The following is a 10,771-nucleotide window of genomic DNA, read 5'->3' on the forward strand; positions in this document are numbered from 1 at the left end:
GGTGGCTCACATAGGGCATTGGGAAGGCATCAAATGTTGTTAGAGCGTTCAGCTTCCTAAAGTCTATGCACAACCTTAGGGAGCCATCGGGCTTGGCCACCTGCACGATTAGGCTACGCCATGGGCTACGAGAGGGCTGTATAATCCCCTGCTCCTGCATCTTGGAGATTTCCTGCTGTACTTCGTGTTGCCATTGCTGGGGTATCGGTCTCCACCTCTCCCTTACTAACGTACCGGGTGGCGTTCTTATCGCATGCTGGATACCTGTGACTCTCCCTGGGTTTTCTTGAAATACCTTTTGGAATTCCTCTACTAAGGCCAGTAATTCCTGTCATTGGTGGCTACTTAACTCCTTACTCAAGTGAATGGCCTCCTCCTGGGTGGCTCGTCCAAACCCTGGGCAAAGGGGCCCTAGATCCCCCTCTCCTGCCTTTTCTTGGGCCATCCAGCCTTGAGGGGTCTTCCATCCCTTCAGCTGATTTACATGGTAGACCTGTTGCTCCCAGCAGTGACCCGGTTTACGCACCTCATAATCAACTGGACCTACTTGCCGAATCACTGTGAAGGGCCCTTGCCACATCGCCAATTGCCTACTCGAAGTGGTAGGTATCGAGACCAAGACCTGGTCCCTGGGTTGAAAGGTGCGGGTCTTCGCCCTCTTGTTGTACTGGGTCTCCTGCCACTCTTGGGCCTCCTTCATGTTATGTCCTGCGATCCTTTGGGCATTCTGTATATGGGCCTGCAGCTCCTGGCGGTATCTCTCCGCAGAGACCCCCAATCCCATCGGCCGTTCCCATTCTTCTCGGACCACCTGCAATAAGCCTCTAGGACTGTGGCCATATACCAATTGGAATGGTGAATAGTGGGTTGATTCCTGGGGGGGCATCCCGCAGTGCAAATAGTAAAGGTGCACAATGTCTAAGCAGTCATTTGATGGTACCATTCAGTCTCTCCACCAGGCCATTGGTCTGGGGATGATAAACTGAAGTTCTTAGTTGAGTGATGCCCAGGGTCTTGCAAAAGGCCTTCATTACACCCGACATAAAATTTGTCCCTTGATCTGTAAGTATCTCCTGTGGAATGCCCACCCATGCTATCCACTTGAGAAGCTCCTCAGCCACTTTTGGGGCTGTAATGGACCGCAGCGGGACTGCTTCCGGGAACTGGGTGGCGTAATCCTCCAAGACCAGGCTGTACTGGTAGCCATTGTGTGATTTCAGAAGGAGACCTATTATGTCTAAGGCGACCCTGGAAAATGGGGTCTCAATTATTGGCATGGGTCTCGGGGGTGCTTTAGGCGGCCCCCACTCCTGGGCTCTCTGATATTCCGGGCATGCTGCGCCCCACCGATCCACATCCTCGCACAGGTGTGGCCAAAAAAACTCTTGGGTCAATCTAGACCAGGTTTTGGTACGCCCCAGGTGACCCCCTAGTGGAGAGGCATGGGCCAGCCTCCAAACGAGGTGCTGTAGGGGAGACGGGACCACCAACTGCCTCCCTTTCAACTCGCCTCCCTCTTCCCGCTGCACCTGATATAGTAACTCGCCTATTACATCGAAGCCTTCCTGCCTCCGAGACGTTCCCTCTCCGGGGTCACTGGTTCTCAGCCGCTGGAGTTCCTCGTCCTCCCGTTGAGGTTGTCGAAACTGTGCCGCACTCACCAGGGATTCCACGCTAATGCCTTCCCTGCCTTCTCGACGGGAAGGCTCGGAGTTCTCAGCCGCCCATCCTTCCATTCGTTTAATCCGCCTCCTCTCCTCTTCAGTGGCTCTCACTCGTTCCAACACCCTGTAGAAGGGTTCCCATTCACATCCTAAAATCATTTCGCAGGCTAAGGCGGGGGCCAAGCCCACCCGTAGTTCACCACGGAATTGCATCACCCTAATGGGTACGTAGCAGCAGCGGAATTGCATTTCCCCGCCTAAAATGCAGGTCATGTTGATGACGCCCACCTCCTTTCTTCCTTCCAGCGGGGCTAGGTCTGCCCGGAGCAAGGACTGGTAACATCCAGTGTCCAACATCGCCCGCACCGCCCTACCGCCTACCCAGGCTGTAACCATAGGACGGTTCCACCCTTCTTCCGGGCTGGTGAACCCCACACTACAATCCATGGGTTCCCCCGTGCCTGTCTCCCTGCCCTTCTCTCTTGTTGGCAGGTATCCCACAGGACCATGGCTTAGTTTGCTTAGCCCTATTCCACAGTCCTGGGAGATATGTCCCATACATCTGCATTTAAAACAGACTACCCCCTTCGGGGCACCCTTCCTTGGGGCTGACTGGCCTTCTCCCTCGCTCATCGAACTTTCTCTCGAGACCCGGAAGCCTCATCCACTTCCTCTCTCCTTCTCTGAGTTAGAAAAGGCCTCCACCGGGCGCAAGTCCTCCACACTGGACCGCGGTTGGTGTCTTCGCACCCATCTCTGGGTGTCTTCCTCTAAGTCCCAGAGGAATTGCTCCAATAATATTTGATCTAATACCTCTGCACGATCAAACTTGCCTGCCAGCAACTATTTCTGTAGGGCATCCCGGAGGGTTTGCAGTAAGCCCCAGGGTTGCTTACTTTCCCTTGGCTTGTGAGCCCTGAATGCCTGCCGGTAACTCTCGGGGGAAATCTCTAGCCAATACAAGATTGCGGCTTTGACGGCCTCGTAATCCTGGGCCTCCTCCCTCGATAGTGCCCTGTACGCTGCTTGGGCCTTATCAATCACCAAGGCTCCTAGCTGGTGACCACACTGGCTCTGGTCCAACCCCATCTGAATGGCCGTCCGCTCAAAGGCCTCGATGTAGGCCTCGGGGTCATTGTCTTTAGTCATACGAGGCATCCTAAACAGGGCAGCATTGCGCTGTATCCACTCCTGTTGATGCACCCCCTGTAGTTGTTGGACCACCAACAACTGCCCAATAGCCTGAATTGCTTGAGTCAGCACCTCCACCTGGGCTACCCCCGATGGCTGCATCTTGTTTTATCCCCGGGTGGGGCTCTGCCCCGTGGATATCGACGTTGTTGCCAACCGTTCCTGGCCAATGCACCACTGTGACGTCGGTGGCCTCACATCCGGTAACACACTTCGTCAGGTAGCCCCTCCCCTCGTCCCGCCTGCCACGACTTCGATGTTATGGGTGATTCGAAGGAGGGGTTCAGTGGAGCTCTTTTACCAGAGGGGTTTCCCCGATGCGGGTGTACTCACGGTTGAGGTTTCCATTGTTCCACAGGGCTCCGCCACCCCTACACCCCGTCCACTCGCCAGCCGATCACTTGCTGGTGAGATGGTAACTTGCTGCTATTCACAGGCCTGCTGGCCGGTAGATGCTCCTGACCGTATGGACCCAGGCTAATGGTCACCTTAAGTCAGCCTGCCTTAGGATCCTGCTGATCTCGCCGCTAGCTTGGGTCGTCTCCCTTTTTCTCCCCTGATCTTAGAAATAATATTCCTCCGGGATGGGGAGGCTTCCCGGAACAATGTTTTGGCCCTGGCAATCCCTGGGGACCACACCTTCCGCCCCTGCCAAGGTTCCCGGTTTTTGCTCCAGCTGTTGAGCTGAGGCAGAGCTGCCTGTCTGAGGTGTTCGCTCCAGGGGAGCCACAGCACCACCAGCGTGCTGCCTGTCTCCTGTCTCCTTCCCTGGCTCCCCCCTGCCGCAGGGTTTGCTGGGGTTTTTAAACTTCCCCGTGGCGGACACTGCAGCTGCTGCGATTGGCTCAGCTGTTCCCCTTGCCGGGAACAGCTGTTTAAACAGCCGGCGTAATGCTGGCTTGCGCTGCTGTAATGGCGGCTGCGGCTGTTGCCACGGTCCCAGCTCCGACACCGCCATCCCTCCTGAGGGTAAGTAGCTCAGCCTGGGGTTTTCTTGAGGGGTTGTTGCTGCCTCCCAATCTTCTCTGTTCCCTGCCTGTGCACACGACGGCGGCACACCACCGTCACAGGCATGTACAAACATTGCTTGGGATTGTTGCCCTGTAAGGTCAGTCCCTGCCACTCCCAAGGCTTCAGAGGCCTGAAGGTGCAGGACAACATCCTTGGATGTCACTCTCTGTCTGCAACTGGGGTACCCCCCAGGAATCCCTGAAAATCCTTCTGTGAGATTTGGCCTACCTACACCTACAGATGTACATCCTGAGAATATGTCTGTAGGATTAGAGTGGGGAACTGCGTTTCCCCAGGCTATGCCTGTAGGGGAACTCCTGGGCTGTGGGTCTACAAACAGAGGCCAAGGAAGTCCATGAGGTTCCCCTTTCAACACCTGCAGAAACAGACCCTGGGTCAGGGCCAGGCCCCTGGGGTTATCATACTGGATTGGCCCCTGAAGCCCCAGGAACACCTGACCAGGGTGGCCAAGAAAATGGGCAGCCCCGAGCTGCCTGTGCTCTCATGCCATAAGCAAACAAACATCCATCGCAAAAAGGCGGCATAAATTATTACTACAAATTGTCATGCAATTTTGGGCATTTGTGGCATGACAAAGATTTTGTGCTACCATAAAAGAAAAAATACAATAGCTTTTCAAGAGGATGGAAAATTAGCCAAAGGCATTGATAGTGTATTACATTGATTTTGATGTCAAAATTTCTATGGACTTGAAAGGGTTCAGAATTGATTTCAAAATAAATAAAGTAGGAATACAATCTAGGACATACTGGCCACGTCTACACAAGATGCTAACTATGCAGCAGCTCATTACTATTGTGCAGTAGCATGATGTGGCAGGAAGTATGACACAATGCTACTGCTTAATAGTAATGATCTATTGCACAGTTAGTATCACCTAAAATCTGTTCAGTGACACTACTGCACAGTAACTCCGGTTACTGTGCAGTCGTTTAGTACTTATATAGAAGTACTGACTGTGCATTAATGATGGAGCAATCAGTGTCTTATGTAGATGCAGCCACCAAAGAGAATAGACCTATTATGTCTCAAAACCTATATTTATGAGATAAAGTATTGCTTAATGTGTGCTAGCTTGACATTTGATAATATCTGATATATTCTAAAAGTCCTATTAATGGTCAAACCTTTAATAAGTGATGATGATGCTTTCATGATACATGCAGGAAATTGATCTGTGTTAAAATTCCAAGATAGGAAAACACTGAATTTAAAACAACAACAATATAATAGAGGTGTAATGACATAGCTGGGGCATGGGGAAGCTGCCACATACAGGGAGAGTGGTGACTTCTGGTTGCTGCTGCTGCTGCGATTGTGATTGCACAGTTGTGATAGCAGCTCTTTCTTCTGTTTCTCCCCACTTCCTGCCCCATTCTTAAATTGGTGTCCAGGGCAGCTGGCCTAGTCACCATTCCCCAACTATGCCACTATAACTTAATAGTGCCTTTAATATTTTTTCCTTGTAGAATTTCTCCTCATATTACAATTGGTTCTTCCTAGCAATAACATTAGTGTAAAAAAATGGGCAAGATCTATTCTCAGAAACAATTCTTTATATTAATGATGATCTTAATGTGCCCTGTGAGCAATCTTAACAGCTGACAAGAGATTTAGCAGCACTGGTTCTGATGGTTACACACAGGTGTTAGAATGTGCAATATGCAAACTTCAAAGAAATATTATAGAGCTGAAGACAGTATTATTGTAGGAAAACAGGTGTTCCACAGCCTCAATGAGATGAACAAACTAATTTGTTTAATAGTTCAAGCCTACTTAAGTTTAACTTAGATACATGAGGCCATCTGCAGAGGTAAGTCCAAGCTGGTGAACCTAAGATGTTTTGGTGTATCAGTGTACTGGTCCTTAGACCTACACCCCTTTTATGTTTGTTAGCCAGCTATGTACTCTTACCAACTCATCCCCTGCCCCTGTTAGCTTCTAAAAATGGTCCATAGACTGATAACATAATTGATTTGTAGAATTGATGCTTGTTTGGTATATCAAATTGAGGACAGAAACAAAATGGAAGTGAACCTGGAGGTTGAAGGAGAAGAATAATGTTGTTTTTAAAAAGATGTGTATTAACCACTGCAGAGTAGCACTGGCCCAATACTTGTCTTACTCATGTCCCATCTCTCATCTTTTAATCTCTACTCTATTCCTGCCCTGTACTGCTTATCTTTAGCTTCAGACTGGATAAGGCCTATAAAATAATAATTGTAATAATAAAATAAATACCTTTAATTCCCTGCAAATTTACTGAATGAATAAAACAGAGCAGAAATAGACTATGAAACTGCAAAATTGCTGATACATATTTGCATGCATTGTCATTCAAGAAACATCTTATTCTGTTTAAACTTTTCTACATATTGTAAACATGTAAACAAAATAGATACTGTATATGGAGAAACTACTATTTTATTGGCATTCACTGAAGAACCAACTATCAAGTGCAATTATGCAAAGATTAAAATGAATGCATTCTGGCTGTCCTCATTGTTGCATCCATGATGAATGAGCCTTCATATTTGTAAAGCATTAGTTGACATATTACTGCAAGTTTGTTCATATAATAAGCCCGAAGAGATGAATGGAACACTGCTTGTCAAATCTGCTGTGATGATTTTCTTGTGTCATATCCCTGGGCTATGTAGCCACCTACTTATTGTCTAAAAATTAGATTTATCCTCCTATTAGCAGAATCCTGCCTTGTGCTTTACAGTTGCCCTTGTGAAGGAAAGAAAAGTAAGCACAGTACTATTAATCTATTGTCAGTTGTGTGGTTCATCTACCCACCTTGTGTACCTGTCAAATAAGTAACTCAAGGGGAAGTTTATTTGCTAGTTAGGACATGTGGCCAATGCTGTACAACCTAGAACACACTGGGTGCATCCAATTAATGTGATGCAATAAACTCTGGTGCATATCACACCAGAGTTTATTTTTTTCTGAGTGCCATGTTTACACATATGCCCAGGATCACAGCACATTGAGTCAGGTCAGAGCAGCCCAGGCAAGCACAGAGCCTGGGGAGCCAGCCTGCTAGCCTGTGACTACTTTGACCTGGCTCGGCATGCTGCAGAGGGGCTGGCTGAGGCATGAGGGTAGTTCAGTGTGGGGTTAGCCAGCAGGCAGTCGCTGCACTGAAGCACCCTCATGCCCCAGCCAGACCCATTAGCACCTACACATGTGTTGCTGCACAGTAAATAATGCCATCATAGTAAATAATCTATGGTGGAGTTAATTAGTTTACTGCAACCTAAAAGGACTACACATGTAGATGCAGAGACTTCACTGCGGAGCTAATTAGGCAGCTCCACAGTAAATGTCTCATGTAGACGTGGCTGCTGTCATCAAAAGTGTTCCACCATTTTCTCTTGTACTGCAAATAACTGCAACCCACCCAAACTGAGCCATAAAGGGACAGAGTCAAGAAAGGTGGGTGAAACTAAGTTTGTATTGTAAAAAATATTTTGTGACTCTCAAGCAGCATCCATGAATAGGATGCCTAAGGAGCCCTGTTTGGAATTTAACTGATCTGCCAATCTGTCTCTGTGTAACTAACAGGCAGGAAAAGCTTTCTGTTATGCCACATTTCTTTTTCTTTCTTTCTTTCATTTTTTTTTTTTTTCCAGTATCCAGTAGACCATATGCTTTAGATTAGGGAAGACACAGGATTCTGCACTCTTGCCATTCTGAGGTGGTGAATGGTATTCTGGGATGTTGTCATGGACCCACCCTAAAAGCAGGAATGATTTGGGGGTTCAGAGTGTCACTTGCACAGATATTTGTCATTTAATTTAACTATGCTCATGTTTGAAATCTTTCAAATACTAATGTTTATCTGTATTTATTGTATGGCTTTTATCACTGTGTGTATTGTTTTGTCAGTGCGTATCTGTGCCATTTGAAACAGAACTTAATAAAAAATTATAGCTAGACCAGAGGGCATTTCAGAAGAAACATAGTATGAATGCCTTATGAATAGAGGCAGACAAGGTTCCTTGGGTGAATTTGATATCTTTTATTAGACCAACCCAAATAGTTGGAGAATAGTTATTAAGCAAGCTTTCGGGTTCAAAATTCGTCAGGCTAAGGAAGTTTCAGCAGTTGGTGTGTGCTCTTCCTGGATGAATAGGGGAGCAGTAAAAATCTTAGATGTCAATGGATAATTGCCTTACAAAGACAAGAGGAGTTATTACTTCCAGACACATAGCAGAAAAGGGTTTTGATGATGGGCACTTAAAATATTAGGGGTATCAATCTGTCTGTAAGAAGAAACATTAGTCTCACAATAACAAATATATCACAGGAAGATGGGCAATTACCTGGGGGATTCCAGATTCCCAAGGCAGGAAGAGGACAAAAGGACTCTTGGGCTCCCCAGGGAATAGGTACAGTAGACATGAGGGAGAAGGGTTGTTGGCATTTAGGAGGGCTTTAGAAGGTGTCTGTTAGGTAGAAGTTGTCTTTGGATTTTTCCATGTCTTGGAGGAACCCCGGTCACCAAGCGTGGGTGGTGGCAGAGTCAGCAGAAAGGGTGGTCTCTGAAAAGACTGACAGGACTCTGAAGGACTGTGCTACAGTAAAAAAAAAAAAGAGGGTGAGATATTTTATCTGTTTTTTTTCTGTACTCTGCCTCCAAACTTTTTATAGCACAGTTCTTTTCTTCTATGTAATAAATCCTTTTGCTATTTTATTGCCTTACTGATTGCCTGTGGGTGAGGTGTGATCTCAAAGCAATTGATATTCCAGGTGTGACTCTTTCATGAAATAAGGGATTCAGAATTTTTCACAACTCAAGGGGAGACCCCCTGGAGCTGGCAGAGATTCCCCTCTTGTAGCTGTGGAGCCTGATGTAAGGGCAGTGGATCTGTGGCTTGCAGGAATGAGGAGCTGTCCCAGGGGCAAACCTTAGCCTTTTCCTGCTTGTCCTCCCTCTTGTCCTGCTGCTTGACTCATAGAACAGTCTATCTCATTGATAGCCCGATCTGTGACAGATGTTGTCAGATATTGAATATTAGAATGGAATGCTTCAAACCACTTTGTGACTTGGATAGTTTATATCCATAAAAAGCTAACCAGCAAACTGTTTCTCCCCTATCTCTGCTGCACCACATAGAAACTTGGTGCAGGAAAGAATTTGTCTCAAGGTCTTTAAAGATTGCTTTGGGATATGCCCTGAAAACCCTAGAGTTACATGAAATTTCCCATTAGAAGTAAAGTTCTACCACCTTCTGTATCTTTTGTTGTTGCTGTCAAATGTGAAGCTTTCTATTGTCTGAACAAAAAAAGATTGCTAACAATACAAGCTGAGAGATTTCAAAGCTCTGATGTGTGGAATGAATTCATAGGAACAATTTCTGGAGCAATTAAGGTATATTGCTATGAAATCTCCAGGAGACTAACCATTTTATTTTTTTCACTTCTCTTCCTGTAATCTTTCCTTTCTGTGCTTCTTTCCTTTACGTAAAGATAGTGCTACCCATGGCCATGTCCAGATTCAGGGTCCTGGGGTGTCAAATAGCCGTGTTCAACCACCCAGCCCCTAAGGATGGGGCCAACTCTCCGTCAAGTGCTTTCTTGCAGTTTCCCCACACACTGGAGTACATAAAGTCTAACTATTAACACAGCTTATTACTTACAAAACAGTCAACATATGAATGGAGTTAATAGCAAAACAGGCTATCAATAATCGAATTGTCAAAGGCAGGTATCAATGAACCAAAACACTCTATACAAATTGAATCAAAGACACCCTTAGTACAACTCTCTAGCTAAAACCTTGAGACTCCAATGAATTTCAGCAGGAGCACACAGGGTTGACACCTCATCAGCTCTCCTTCACACTGGCAATACAATAATCATGGCTGGTGCTGCTGCTTCAGGAAGTCCTGCTCTCTGCTACAGCCTCATGGGGAAGAGAAGTTCTCCTCTGTACCAGCTGTCTGTGGTATCTGCAAAGAAACACACACTGTCACCTTTTCCTAAAAGCACCTTTCTCCAATTCCCACACATGGCCCCTTGTGCTGATAACTGAAACAACCCTGGGTTTATCACCCATCCGGCCCCAGGCTGGTTCTCAGTTAACTCTCCCCAGAGCCTTCCCAGATCAACACCCTGCCCTCCTAGGCAAGTCTACTTTACCACCATTTTCCTCCACACATGTCCCCTTGCCTCACAGAGGGGAAAAAGGATACCAAGTTGTCTTCTCCCATCACTAAGGGCAGGTTCACTTCACAGGCAATCTGCAGGGTGGTTCCTCCCTGAGCTCTGTGGTCCCCTGTCCCTTCCCTTCTCTGAGCAGGGCTGAGTTCCCTCCCCTCTCCTGCCTCAGGAGCCAATCAAAAACATACATGTGTTCTTGCAAGCAACAACTTTCTGAAAGCTTTCCCACTCTGCCTTTGCAGGGATCCTCATCCCTGCTGCAAATCCAGTAGCAGCTGTTACAATTGCAAAAAGTGAAAAGTGTCCAGTTTGAGGCAAGGCAGAATCCCGACTCCAACTAGAAGCTTGTCCGTTTGCAAGCAAAGAGTGCAAGCAGCTTCAGGCAATACAAAGGATTTCAGATGCTGTGAAGGAAAGAACAGACTCAGACAATGTCTTGCTTATGGACAGAACTGTCTGAAATCAAATCACTTTGCTAGAGCCTTCAAGCAAGGCCAGGGGTTCCTGGCAAGAAACAATGGCTGCCTATAGATGTGCTTGTTCATGTTCTAATTAGAATGGGACTGCTTAGCCTAGAAAAGAGAAGACTTGGGGGGGGGGGGGGGAGGGGATTTGGTAGCAGCTTACAAATATATCAGGAGTGAGCATCAGGGGCTGGTGAACAACTATTTACCAAAGGAGGAACAACAGTCATAAACTCCTAGAAGGTT

This window comes from Alligator mississippiensis, chromosome 2 (genome assembly GCF_030867095.1).
Source record: "Alligator mississippiensis isolate rAllMis1 chromosome 2, rAllMis1, whole genome shotgun sequence".
In the NCBI taxonomy this organism is placed as follows: domain Eukaryota; kingdom Metazoa; phylum Chordata; order Crocodylia; family Alligatoridae; genus Alligator; species Alligator mississippiensis.